The sequence below is a fragment of the Pezoporus wallicus genome, unplaced genomic scaffold, assembly GCF_028554395.1.
Source record: "Pezoporus wallicus isolate ANWC-B61680 ecotype Strahan unplaced genomic scaffold, APGP_CSIRO_Pwel_v1 contig_1181, whole genome shotgun sequence".
NCBI lineage: Eukaryota > Metazoa > Chordata > Aves > Psittaciformes > Psittacidae > Pezoporus > Pezoporus wallicus.
The window spans coordinates 728,963-742,703 of NW_026641428.1; the positions used below are offsets into that span (position 1 = coordinate 728,963).

General features: G+C 40.8%; 1 protein-coding gene across 7 annotated transcripts in view; it reads right to left on the reverse strand.

Annotated features, from left to right (window-relative positions):
- Nucleotides 1-5,101: 5,101 nt before the first annotated feature.
- RBMS1 (RNA binding motif single stranded interacting protein 1) overlaps nt 5,102-13,741 on the reverse strand; it is a 153,370-nt gene continuing 144,730 nt past the window's right edge. For 6 of the 7 annotated variants that reach the window (XM_057423820.1, XM_057423821.1, XM_057423818.1 and 3 more), the window contains exon 14: nt 10,500-11,252. The gene's annotated coding sequence lies outside the window, so the exon portion shown is untranslated. Of the gene's footprint in view, nt 5,238-10,499; nt 11,253-13,741 lie in introns of those variants that run through there. The other variant, XM_057423819.1, reaches the window with a different exon arrangement.

Here is a 13,741-nt window from a genome sequence, read left to right on the forward strand (position 1 = left end):
AATGTCAGGTGTGTCTCAATTTTGTCTGTAAACTGGAGATACCATTCTAAAAGAGATAGAAACAAGTTGAATTACTAGCAGCTGTTACTTTTAAACTCATCCTCTATGGGTTAATTAGTTTCTACTTAAAATATAAAAAGCTGTTGCTTTTTTTAAATGGACAAGCGTCTATTTCTCCCTTTGGAGTTAATGGAAATTCTGCAGCTTACTCTTGCGGAATTGCAGGTTGGCTATAGAGTGAATTTTTCAATACGTGAACATGAATCAAATAGGAATTTACAAAACAGACAATATGGGCTTGAACCTTCATTGGAGCAACTTTTTTTGACATTTTGTTAATATGAAACTACGCTAAAGCTTTAGCAGACCCAAACCCATTTGCCAACCTGTTTCCTTAGGGAAAAATGTTCTTACTCCCTTTGAAATCGCCATGACAGACAGCATGTTAGGGGAGGGAGCTAATTGTCCCCATTAGTCATCACCTTGTCAGGATGACTGGCAGTCAGTAGCCTTCAGGCTTGCTTGAAAAGCTAAAGCTAGTTAAGATCTTCTTAAGTCTGGGCTGGAGAGACACCTCTAGACCCGCTGCCCCTCAGTGACACCTGAAAAGCTGGTCCAATATTTTATGCCAGGTCTTTAATATGTCTGGTAGTTTCTTCCTCTTCCAAAACTACTTTCAAGTAAAGGGGGAGGGGGAAAAGAAGGGAATTCAACGTTTGAACGGCAGCAGGGTTTCTTTCCAGCCTCCTCCCCCTGCGATATTATTCTTGCAAGTGATTGATGACCAGGGCTGTGCAGGAACAATTTGTTACTAACTAAAATAAACCACTAGGGTGCAAAATAGCCTCTATAAAAAGAGTAGCCATTTCTGGAAAAATCTCTGCTTTTTAAAGCTGTGATATATTGAATGGAATTTACCATTGGAGCCTTCACAAGTAGCTGTTGGAAGCAGTTATTAAAGTAGGTATTAGAGTAGATTCAGATCTTGTGCAAACAGTTGTAGCTCCCTCGAATACAATCACACTGACAGGCTGGTTTCAGTCATTTAGGCAAGAGAGAAGCAAAAAGTGAGAGACGCTAGCAGAGCATCTGCTAGTTAGATCAAAAAAAGTCTGTCTTGTTGGCAGAGCTATTGTCCTTTGGTCACACCAATCCTAATTTGAGTCCTGCTTGCAGCAGCACATAAAACCTGCGACAAACACAGTCATGCTGACATTGAGGTGGGTGCCAAAAAATGATAATCACAAGTACTCGAGACTGCACAGAAAAAAAAGATAAAACACACACCAAAAAAAACCAAAACACAGACCCAGCAGGTCTGAAATTAAATTTAAAAAAAAAAAAAAAAGATTAAAAACCAGGACGTTTCTTTTTCTCCCCAATCCTCATTCTGTATAAAAAGCAATCGTCAAAAACTGCAAACACACGCCTGGATGAGATCCTTTTCCAGAAATTCAAGTCTTTGTCTGTGCACTGTTTAGCCCAAGGCTAGGGTGTGTGCAAAACAGAGAAATACTTTATATCTCCAGACTTACAGTATTTTTATTCATGACTGTCTATGAACTCTCCTATTTGTTCTGGTTGCTGTTTGGGTCTTTTATTGTGCCCAACAGAGCAATTTGGCTTGGTCTAGAAGTGATTCATCTAATTACTTTGAAGAGCGACAAAATCCTCAGCAGAGATTAACAAACGCTTCTTGTAGTCCACATCGAAGAGCAGGATTGTGTAGGTCAGTTGCTGGCCTTGCCTGGGGCATTGATGAAGCAGCATAAGGCTGAGTGTGCAGCAGAACCAGAGGTGAACACAACTGGCTAAAATTCATAGGCAAGCCCACTCTCCTTGGCCAAAAAGGATGCTACAAAAAGCGTCTGAGACTTGAAGCACTGGCATACTCTGTGGGTTACAGTTAATTTATTCATTATATTCATGCTGTACTACCGATAGAGACAAGGCAGCAAAAATAACTATTTCTGTTGTCCCCTCCTGCCCCATCTGTATTAGTAATCTGGATAAATACGTAAGAAGTCATCTGTAATGACCACTGAAAGTTCTTCTTGAATTAACTCTGCCAAAATATGCAGCCTTTTCTGCACCACCCCAAATACTTCGCATAGGTCTGTTTCGTAGCACAGATTTTTCAGTTAGCCCCCAAGATACCAGTTTATTTTCAGAGCTTTATTTACTTCCTGAAAAGGTATTTGGTTTTTTACACTGTTTTGAATAAATGTATTTTCAACTGCCTTGGTGCTTATGAGGATATAATACTAAGAAGAATGCTCCCAAGAGTATATGCAAATAGACTGGCTTTTTGTTAATGAGAAAAAGGTTTCTTGGTCTGGCCTGGGTTGAATCCTTGCAGCCAGCTTGACTTCTCCAGAATTCCCTTGCTGTTTGGCTCCTCTTGTGTTCGTCTGTCACATACAAGCTACTTGTCAATTCTTCCTGACCCTGCCTGGAGCACTTGTGGTTTTGGTGATGTTGTGGTTTTGATTAGATTAATTTTGTACTTCCCTCCCCCCTTGCCCGCTGTGCAGCAAAAGGCACCCTCACACATTGCATTAACCAAAAGGACATTTTGTCTTCGCCCCCCCCCCCCCCCCCCCCCCCCCGAAAAAGACAACACTATTGCTCTCTTAATGACGAGTAAAGCCACATTATTAGAAATGTGAGCACTTGCGCTGCATTGTGCAAAGGCAAGATGAGGTTTTGGTTTTAATAATAGGTAATTATAAATACACGGTAATTTAGATACTAAGGAGGAAATTCACCTTCCTTATTCCAGTTTATAACGAAGATGCCCTCTGGTGGCTGCAAGGTGAAATGTTATTTAAGCTCCTGGGTAAGGGCAGCAGCAGTGGGGCAGCGGTGGGCTGAGATCTCCCCAGTCTGTCCCCCTGCCTGCACCAGCAGGCAAAGGCAGCTGGAGCAGAGAGCCCCTCTGAGCCCAGGGCTCTGCTCTGCTCCGCTCACTCACCTGTGTGACACCGATTAAAAAAGGATGGGTCCCAAAGGTTGGGTTTGCTGATGAGGACAACGCTGTTCGGGAAATTAATTACAGCCTTGACACGGGGCAGCACCGCACACTGCAGGGCTGATCAGATGATCACCATCTGGAATAGATGAGCTGCACATACACTTACTGTAATACATACAATGGTATGGTTTGTCCCGAATTGTTTTCCCAGAGATGACTGGATAGTTTCATCTGCAGAATATTTTCAGGAGTGGAATTCCTGGAACTGCCTAATTCTCCCTTTTAAAAAAATTTTTAATAGCTGAAATCTGGATTTTCAACATTTTAGTACAAAATCCACTCTAGAATGCTAGAATGGAATGTAAAGCTTTGCTCTTCCTAGGGTCGCTATAGTGAAGATGGAGCTAGACCACTCTGTTAAATAGTTTACCAAGAAACAACTTAAACCCCAAGGGTTTCCACTCTTGTACTTCCACTACGTTTCTACTGCTCTCTTTGTTCAGTAACTTCTGTGATGCAAGAGCTCATGGCACAGTGGCATTGGGCTTTTTACTATGTGAAGTCTGTGTCTTGCTTGATGAGCTGCCTCCTTCCCACTCACGTATGAACCCTCTGCCTACGGACAGCTGGAACTTGTTGAACTATGGAAAGTGAGACGAGCAGAGCTGAAGGAGGTCATGAACTCAGAACACAAGCAGCTGGTAACTTCTGGAGCACTGTATTCTACCTAGCTGCACTGGCCTTTCTTAAAGCTGTTTGAAACCTAGTTTTCATTCTGTTTTGGCACAGTCAGCACCACTTGGAGGTCCTGAATACCCACCCCTCCAACTGCACTTCACCAATGCCTTCTTGATACGAGGAGGACCTGGAGTACATCACCCCCTTGCTCAGTCCGTGCCATATACTCCCTCCCCTCTGCTGGGGCTGCAGCTGCCTGTGCAAAAAGGCCCAGCTCTGATCCAGCCCAGCTGCAGAACCCTGCCTCAGACTGCCAAAACAAAGCTGTGAGAAAGTCTGTGGAGACATAAGAAAGGCAAAATTACAGGCAGAGGTAGAGCTGTTGAGACAGGGGTGACAGCAGCTCAAGGATTCAGGAGGGAAAGCAGGCACAAAATCTAAAGGAAGAAAAGAGCGAGGCTAGTCAAGAAGTACCAGGTCTGTTTGTTGGGGCAAGCAATCAGTGACCATGGCACTGATGGAGCTTGGCAGAAAGTGGAAACATGGGTCTGCCCTGGGGAGCTGCAGGGAGAGACCCTTTCCCTCCTGCCTGGTGGCTGCTTGGCCAGCAAAAGCACTGCAGGACCCTTGCTGGGTAAGCGTACTCATGCTTAGCCTAATGGCTTGTGAAATCCTACTTTTCTTTGCTGTGAGCTAGTCTGTAAGTAACCTGTTTATGCACCTAGTTACGTATATTCTGCTTAAAGATTATCTTTCAGACTGGCTAATGATACAAACTGATACAAAAGCAAGGCTGTGACAAATATCTGTAAATACATTTGCATATTTTTTACATTCCTTGGAAAGCATAAACCCCCAAATATTTCCTAGTGGGTAAAGACTGAGGCACACAAAGTCATTTTCTATCTGTGCTTGCAAAAAGCTAAAACTATTTACCAAAAACTCCTACCTACTAGTAAATTTTCTCTTGGCCTTCTTTTAAACCATTGTCTTGTCCCATTTCCCTTAAGTGCTTCAAGGATATTGCCTGAAAACATCAGCCCTGTGTGTGAATGTCAGGTGGTGAAAATACCAGGGAAAACTCCTACTGCAGATGACTACCTAGGATCAGCAGTGTGTACACGCAGAAATCATTTCCCAAATGTGTTTTCCCTTGGCAACATTAGCATGTTAGGCTCTAAAACAATAAAGCTGCTTAGAAAGCTGCCTGAGCAGGTTGATGTGAACACCTGTGGTGTGCATGTAGGATGTTTTCAGGCTGGCACATACCCTCATTCTGCACGTTCTCCAAAGATCTTTCCATCCTAGTGAAGCTGTTGAAAGAGATCAGTTTATTCAGCTGCAGGGAGACAGACAAAACACAGCAGAATTCAGAACACCACTGATGTTAAGTACTGAGCAAGGGGATACTGTTGAAAAAGGCAAGATAACTTCAACAGTTAAAGCTTGGCTGCTGACAAGCTGTCTTTTCTTCTTGGACATGGAAAAGTACTCCAGTAGTATATTTTCCTGTGATATGACTCCTTCTTTACTACAGAGCTGGGCCCCACAGGTTTCTCAGATGGTTGATGCAGTTAGAGCTGTCCTGAAAAGGAAAGACTGACTCATTCCACTTGCAGGCTTTTCCACACTCCCTCTGGTCACCACACTGTAAATCTTTGCTGTTCTGAAATCAGCTTGGCTTTTCTCAGCTGGAGGAGAAGTTGCCAAACAGAATAGGTTTTGTATATCCTAACCCCTATTCTGGATAGAATTAATGGACCGAGTCTGAAAGCCAAAAGCCTCAGATTTGTTTGGGTTAATCAATGCCAGAACTTGTTGGCTAAGGAATGACACAGATGATCTTTCACAGCTGAAAGAGTATGTCAGTGTTGCAAGTGTTTTGGAAGGTAATAGCATACGTGTCTTAAATGCCACCAAATAACGCACTGGCTTTCACAGGAAGACACGGCTGAACAGTGTAGGACTGGGTATCTTATTCCAACGCATGTGAAAGTTGGCAAATGCTTATGGAGCACTTGATCAAAGCAAAAGGAACAAGTGCAGTGAAGTGTGCACAGGAGGAGTAGGAGTACAAACTCATATAAATATTCTGGCACACAAAATGCATTTCTCATACGATGTTTCTGCAGAAAGGGAGGTGGCAGAGCTTTAGTCAACCATCAGATTTGTCTGGATTGGTGGATGTACTACAGCGTAAATTAAAGCTGGGAGGAGAGAGCAGAACACCACTTTTTTTTTCCCTCCCCAAGAAAAACTGACAAAGAGTACCAGGAAAGAGCTCCACAAATATTCTAGCCTAATATATGTGAACAGTCATTAGCAGGGCTCAGCTATCAACAGGACTTTGCTACTTTGCCACACTGCTGTTAATGCATTACTTGCACTCATCTGGCACCTGCCTAGTGCAGAAAATAGAGATTTTGTTCAGCGCCTAAAGAAAGGCTACTTTCTAATCACTAACAGCCAACAAGCAACAGAGTCTGTGCATGATCTTGCAAAAAACATTTGTATTGGTACAAAATCATCCTACAAGAAAATGATGCTTAGAAGTATTTGTTAATAGGTAAAAAAAAATTATTCACAGCATGTTTGCAGGTAGGGTTCAAAACAAGCTGTGTGCAACAGGATGGAGCCAACATTTGAACAAGCCAGTTGGCAATAAATACGAGCTTCACTATATAAAACAAAAGTACATTACATAAACACATTGCCTCACTTGGAGTATTGTGTGCAGTTCTGGTGTCCTCAACATAAAAAGGACATGGAACTGTTGGAACAAGTCCAGAGGAGGGCCACGAGGATGATCAGGGGACTGGAGCACCTCCTGTACAAAGACAGGCTGAGAAAGTTGGGGCTGTTCAGCCTGGAGAAGAGAAGGCTGCGTGGAGACCTCATAGCAGCCTTCCAGTATCTGAAGGGGGCCTATAGGGATGCTGGGGAGGGACTCTTCATTAGGGACTGTAGTGGCAGGACAAGGGGTAACAGGTTAAAACTTAAACAGGGGAAGTTTAGATTGGATATAAGGAGGAAATTCTTTACTGTGAGGGTGGTGAGGCACTGGAATGGGTTGCCCAGGGAAGTTGTGAATGCTCCATACCTGGTGGTGTTCAAGGCCAGGTTGGACAGATCCTTGGGTGAGATGGTTTAGTGTGAGGTGCCCCTGCCCATGGTAGGGTCGTTGGAACTAGATGGTCTTAAGGTCCTTTCCAACCCCGACTATTCTATGATTCTATGATTATTGCAGACTGCCTGATAAAAATGATACAACCTTTACTCAGGTAAAGGGTACGAATCTGAAAGTATCCATTCTTATCAAATGTATTTGGAGCTACAGTAAGAGACCTAAGTTTACAATACGGCCAACTGGAAAAGCAAATAGATAGCAAAAAGCCTTTCCAACCTGCATTATTCTGAATGCACCACATACAGCTTTTGTGAGGTAGCATGCACACTTAATTCAAAAAGACTGCTTATTGATCTGAAATTAATTCAGTTTTATGGTGAACAAGAATAATTTAACAAAACCCTTTAAAAATCTTCATCTTCTCATCCAGTACATTTTATACAGGCAACGCAGTGGACCACTATTTAAATTATCATAAAATGCTTAAATTTTTTTCAGTTACAAGTCTAAATGTGTTTAATACCACACAGTGTGAGGGACTGGTTTGCTTGTTTTGTTGGGGCTTTTTTGCTTCATTAATAGTAAGAGCCATCATTATTAAGGATGCCCTTATTGCATAAGCTAATGTAACCTCTAAGTGAGTCCCTTTCACTAGCTCCACCAGAAAAACACGTATTTTCAGAGGGCTGGGGCACCTTTCCTACAAAGACAGGCTGAGAGAGTTGGGTTTGTTCAGCCTGGAGAATATTCCAGACCTCAGAGCAGTCTTCCAGTACTTAAAGGGAGCCTTACAAGAAATCTGGAGAGAGACTTTTTACAAGGGCATGTAGGGATAGGACAAGGGGGAATGGCTTTAAATTGGGTTAGATTTAGGTTACATATTAGGAAGAAGTTCTTTACTGTGAAGGTGGGGAGGCACTGGAACAGGCTGCTCAGAGAAGTTGTGGCTGCCCACCCAGCAGGCTGCCTGGCCTGTTGCAAGGTCGGTGGAACCCTTGGTATATGTCAAAACCATGTGTATAGTGTAAAGGACTGTCTCCCAAGGGGGAGGAGGGTTCTCCAGGACAGCACAGCCTATGGTAAACAGGCCTCCCCTTTGCTTATCCAGCACTGGTGGCAAGTCACAGGAATCCACTGGATCACCCAGCCATTGCTCTCTGCCACTGGGTGCACCCCTGAGTGCCCAAGACTAGGTCAAAGCCCCTCTCCTGGCACACTCATCGATACAAAGCTATGTTGAGGACCACACAGTTGGTAAAGCATTTGGCTGAAGCAATGCAACAGTTCGCATTTTCCCGTCTTATCTTCCCCAAGCCTTACTTTAGGCAGAGCAATCCTCTATCTGACATACATCAGCAGCAGCAGTGATCTTGTAATAAAAATCAGAGACCATCTTTAAAGAAATAAAGTGCTTACAGATTGCAGCTGGAAGGCAAACACTTGGGATCATTTTCAATTCCAGTAAAGGATCACCTCTGAACCCAGAACTGGGCATGCCACCCAACGCCGCTGCACGTGGGAAGGTGAAAGCACTTTCAGGCAAGCAGTTCAGTGCTATGAACTACCGAAGTGACCTACATCTCCACCCTTCTAGAAAACTGGCCTGCTTACAACTACAGTGTGCAGGCCTGGTTACACATAACTCTCTGTGCAGGCTGAGACAGAGGGCAACAGAGTTCTTGCATTCAAACCAGATATCTCATCATATGTTTTTCCTAAATCTTTTCCTGTCTTGCCTGAAAGAATAAGTGACTTGAATGTGGTCTGAAAGAGTTAAAATTTGCTTTTACCAAAAGGCAGGAGGGAAAGACCCAGACCGTAAAGCAGAAAGCTACTCCAAGCACTTCAAAATGAACACCAAGGTTTTACCACAACCTGTTGGGTTTTCCCCCAATAAAGGAAAGGCTGAAGGAAAAAGACAATGGATTTTCATTTTTTTGGATCTTTTTTATTCAAAAGTTTTCAAAGAAATAAAACAGAAAAAAGCTAACAATCTAATCAAATTTACAGTTCAAAAATGTCTTTTGGCGTTTAACAACAAGTCCTAGGAAACAAAACTACAGAGTTATCTTGAACCGGACAAATAAGTTACCACTGGCAAGTTTGTGGCACTAGTAAAACAAAAATAAAAAATTAACTCTCTTGATCATATAGATATCTCTATGAAAATCTTTTTTTTTTTTTCAATCTGTACAAAAGGTCTTTCTTCATAAATTAATTTTTTATAATTTAATGGCTGTCTACTATGTGATGTTTAAGTAACTGATTATTTCTTTATGTACAGAGGTTAAATTTCCCAAATCTTACCCAGACAATGAGTATGGCACTTAGTTCAGACATTTCTGGCAGCAGCTCTTCCCTCCCTCTAACACAGCTATCATACTGCAGTTTTAATTAACGCAAAAATATCAAGTAGTGAGAGATCCAGGTTTGGAAAGTTACCAGATACAGGCAAGGTGCTGCAGGAAGTCTGGACTTTTACAAAGCAGTAATATTCCAGGGAGCATAGAACCAATAATACCACAACTTCTTAAAAAAAGAAAAAACAAAAACACATCTCTTATGACTATGTATTTCACTAGAATCTACACTTCTCAGAGCAGCAATTTACTTTTGAAACTATGAAATGTCACCGACATCTATACTCCAATACTCACACAAAATTTAAAAACTAAAAAATACTTGAAAGAAACAACTGCTTAGCCCTAGCTCCCGAGCTAGGATGATTTGGTCTGTGGAAACAGGGAGGGCCAGCAACCTGTCCCAATACAAAAGGAAATAAACTTTGAGGTAGATAACTGATCATATACAGCTGACCAGAGAAGTACACAGTTTTGGAAGACAACTTAATTTATCATTCGATTTAAAACATATGCAATTGTAATAAAGAGCTTTAGTAGCAGTGAATTATCTAATATGTGAAGTACAAATAACTGTGTATTTATGAATCAGGAATTTCATAGTTTCAAAATCGGTTTTCTTTACACTTAACACTTGTAGTGATGATGTAAAGTGTGGCACTGCTTGGATCCAAGTCTTCCTTCATGCTTTTGTGTCCATACGTCAATTAAAATTATAAAACCTAAATGCAAATGTACAAAAAAGGCACATTCTCCTAACCGCAAACTGGTCCGGCAAAAATAAAGAGTACAGAAGACGTAATGCTGAGACAAATCAGAATTATTGGTTACTGGCTCTTTGTTCTTTGGTAAAGTTACCTTTTAAAAGTGCCAAGTCTTTTTATTTTTATTTACCTACTATAGAGAGCTAGTATCCAATCAATTATGCTTCTACTTACATCTCAGCGTATGTTTGAAAACAAGTCCTTTAGCTTTTGCCATTTTGCTGTAATAGCAACTTTTCTGTTTGCTAAGTCTCAGCACAATCCTCATCCTAAAGCACTATCATTAGTATAAAGGAAGGACAAAAACATTCGGTGATATCTCCACCCCAAACTCCCTACTCTACCTATGCTAAAACTAGAACATCAAGTTAGTTTCTGAAAAAAGGCAAAAAAAGATTTTACATTGCATCATACAGCAGAGTTCCTAAATCATTCAAACTACCAGAGGGAACTATTGGCATATGGCCTTACAAACAATTTATCCTATTAAAATTTCCCCAGTCAGAAAATGTGTTTCACACAAAACATTTTTTTCCCTCTTGCGTTTCACTACCTTACATATTATGTGAAAAATCATTAAAAACACTTACTACACATTAAAAAAGCCAAATTTTCAGCAATTTTTATTGACTACCTTTAAAAGCCCTATGCTGCTGTTTTACAAGGCATAATAGACCAGCTCATTTGGTCAAAGCATTCTACACCATTAGTTTGGACTACTTACTGAAACAGCTACAGCATTGAAAGATTTAAGGCAAATTGGAATTTATAGAAAAGGATAAGACACTTCACACTACATTAAAAGAAAAACAGAAAGCTAAAAGACCAGACACTATAATTGCAACACTGCACTAAAGCAACACTCACACACTGCAAGCACAGAACATCGTCTTAGATGTTTTACTATTTTAAACTTGAGAAAACCCATTTCATACAATTACAAAAAAAAAAAAAAGGGAAATAAAAAAAGAAAGAAATAAAAAAAAAAGAAACCAACAAAATAAAAAGAAACCAAAACACAAATTCTGTCATGCACATGAATAAGTCTTCGTGGTCATCTGTGCATACCCAGAAATTCAACTTTTTTTTTTTGCGTCATAACACTTGATAAAAATTTTTTTTTACTAAAATAAACCTGTTCATGGGAACAGCTACTAGATGAATTTAAGGTTTTTCTTATGCACCTTATAGAACTTATAGCAAAAATAGTTTTAGTTGATTTCATTATAAATAACATTTTCAAGAACCTGTGCAAAACTGTCAATAATTCCTAAAGCACAATTGATCAGTAAAATCCATGATTGTTTCAGCCTTTGCACCCTTCTCCAGGCCAGGTCAACACTGGACATCTGCAACACAGAAAGGTGAGAGCTAGAGCAGAGATACAATTGCATCCTTTTTTTCTAATGTAGCTGTTGACAAAACTAAATAATTTCCTATTTTAGAGAGCTGTGAGAAGAGTAAGTGAATCCAAGTATAAATTTGAGAAGTAACACAGGTGGCAATACAGGTGCTTGGCCCTTCCCAGGACAAGGGATATCTCTGCCAGGACACAGCCTGTATTGTACTTTCCCCCCTCTTATCTCCAATACCTGTTCAGCATGCGGAGTTCCCACTGGGGAACCCTGAGACTGCATTCAAAGCTATTCCCTTCTTTGTTGTTTTGTTATTGTTGTTTCCTTTTAATTGACCAAAAGTGCTTGAGTGCGTGAGCTTACTCCCGTGGCATCTCCAAGGCTTTTGATGTCTGGAAAAAGAACACAACTTTCTTTTGGCGCAGCCTCAGGGAGGCTATGTACAACAGCTAATGCAGAGACAGCTACTGTGCCTCCATCACTGCTAATACTTAACGGCAACTCAGGGCCTATTAAACTTGAAGAAAGACTTCTCAATTTACTGCACTGGCTTATACTGCCATATGGATTAAAAAAAAAATACATTGCTAATGAAAAAGGTTTTAGTCAATTGTTGAATTTCTCAACCCAAAACAAAGTCTGCTATTTTAAGGCTTGTACATTTACAGGTGTATATATAATTATAGCATGTTTTTCCTCTCAAGTCCCTTTGACTATTTTCACATGGCAACTTTCTGAAAAGAAGCTATAAAGTGGTTAAATGTAGCTGACAAAGGAAAGACACTATGTATCTTTGATTGACTGCATCTACTTGTGCCAATATGCTAGTTGTCATTTACTCCTTGTTTATGGCAGTATGCATATTGACTTTTAATAGGACGCTCCCAAAGGTGCTGCATGTACATTTAGACTGAAGTTTCAGTTTGACAACAGTAACAAAGCCACAACAATTAAGAGACTGCAGTGTATTTAGGGCAAGAAATAACTCTCAATTCCCTCCCCTTCACCTGTCCAAAAACCGACAAGTACCAACATGTTCCAGGGACAGAAATATCAAATGCCATACTCTGAGGCTGAAATTAGCTGAGTAATATTAACCTTCCCCACGTGCTCACTGCCATAGCCACTGCTGACATAGATTCCTCCGGCTTTCACTGCATATAAATACAGATAAAAGTACTTCCCTTAAGAATAAAATATATGGAGGATTGGCTTACAGCAAATGAACAGGGTTGCTCACAGAGCTCAGTACTCTACACAGTTGGAATTATAAAATGTGTCTCAGACGGGAACACACCTCATCCTTTCAGGAGACTCTTGCCTGGTCCCAGTCTATGGGAAAGACACTGACAGACTGGGAGAGAGAGGCGGGATGGGGAGATGACATGCAGGATTACACTTCATCATCTACCACAGATCTCTACTGGTAAGGAGGTTTTACATGCCCACAGGGAAGACTCAAGGCAAAACAAATAATTCATTGAAAAGCAGCTAACACCAGCCAACAGCCTTGGCATCAGAAACATGCAGGAGCCATGATTTTAACACCAGGCGATGGATAACGGGAAGAGTCTGTGGCTTTGTTTTCTCCCTGCCCTGGAAGCAAATCAAGGATATGGGCTTTCTCTAGATACCAGCATTTGGCTAGACTACAATAATAAACACAGGTCATGCGTTGCACTGTGCAGACTGGTGCCTTCTGTTGAATGTGCGAAGTTTTCTCATTGGTTTGTTTCTATCTTTACATTCTTGAACATGTAAGAAGTTGCTCTGCCAAAAATGGGAATGAGAGCATTGTTGTCAAACAGCACATCTGACCTGCAAAATCCAAGGTAATGCCAAAATGTGTGTATTGTTAGATTTATATATTTTAGGGAGAATATCACACAATTGGAAATTCTTCACACATAACTGATTATCATTTTTTAGTATATAACAAATGCTGCGAAAGCTGCAGAACCCCGTTCTTAACAGCCTCTGGAACATTATTGCAACAGAACAGAATTTTTCACTATGAGGTCTTCGAAATTTGATTAAAATGATTTTGTATTCAAGCTGCCTGGTTTACAAAGCACTCAGAAAAAAGATGAGTTAAGAAAGAATTAAATTCCAGAATTTCAAAACATGGGGGATGCAGAAGGGAATAGTTAGTGCAAACAATACTTTCACACGCTGGCAATCTACAGAAAGCAAAAATTTTGCACTGAAGGAGTTCATGTTAAGTTAATTATTGGTTAGTAAAGGCCATGCAAAACTGGAGTAGGAAAGTGAAACTCTGGAGTTGGAGCCAAACAAGGATGTGGATTAAAAAACAACTGTCAAAATTTTGGATCAAACTGCTTTTTGCTAGAGTAAAGGATGAACGGGGAAGTCTGCAGGAAAAAAGGTCAAGCAAGGATTTCTACCAGACTAACTCCGTGCCTGTGGTCTGTAAGTCTGTCACAATGCCGCTTCCAAATCTTACACATACCACAGAACTAGAG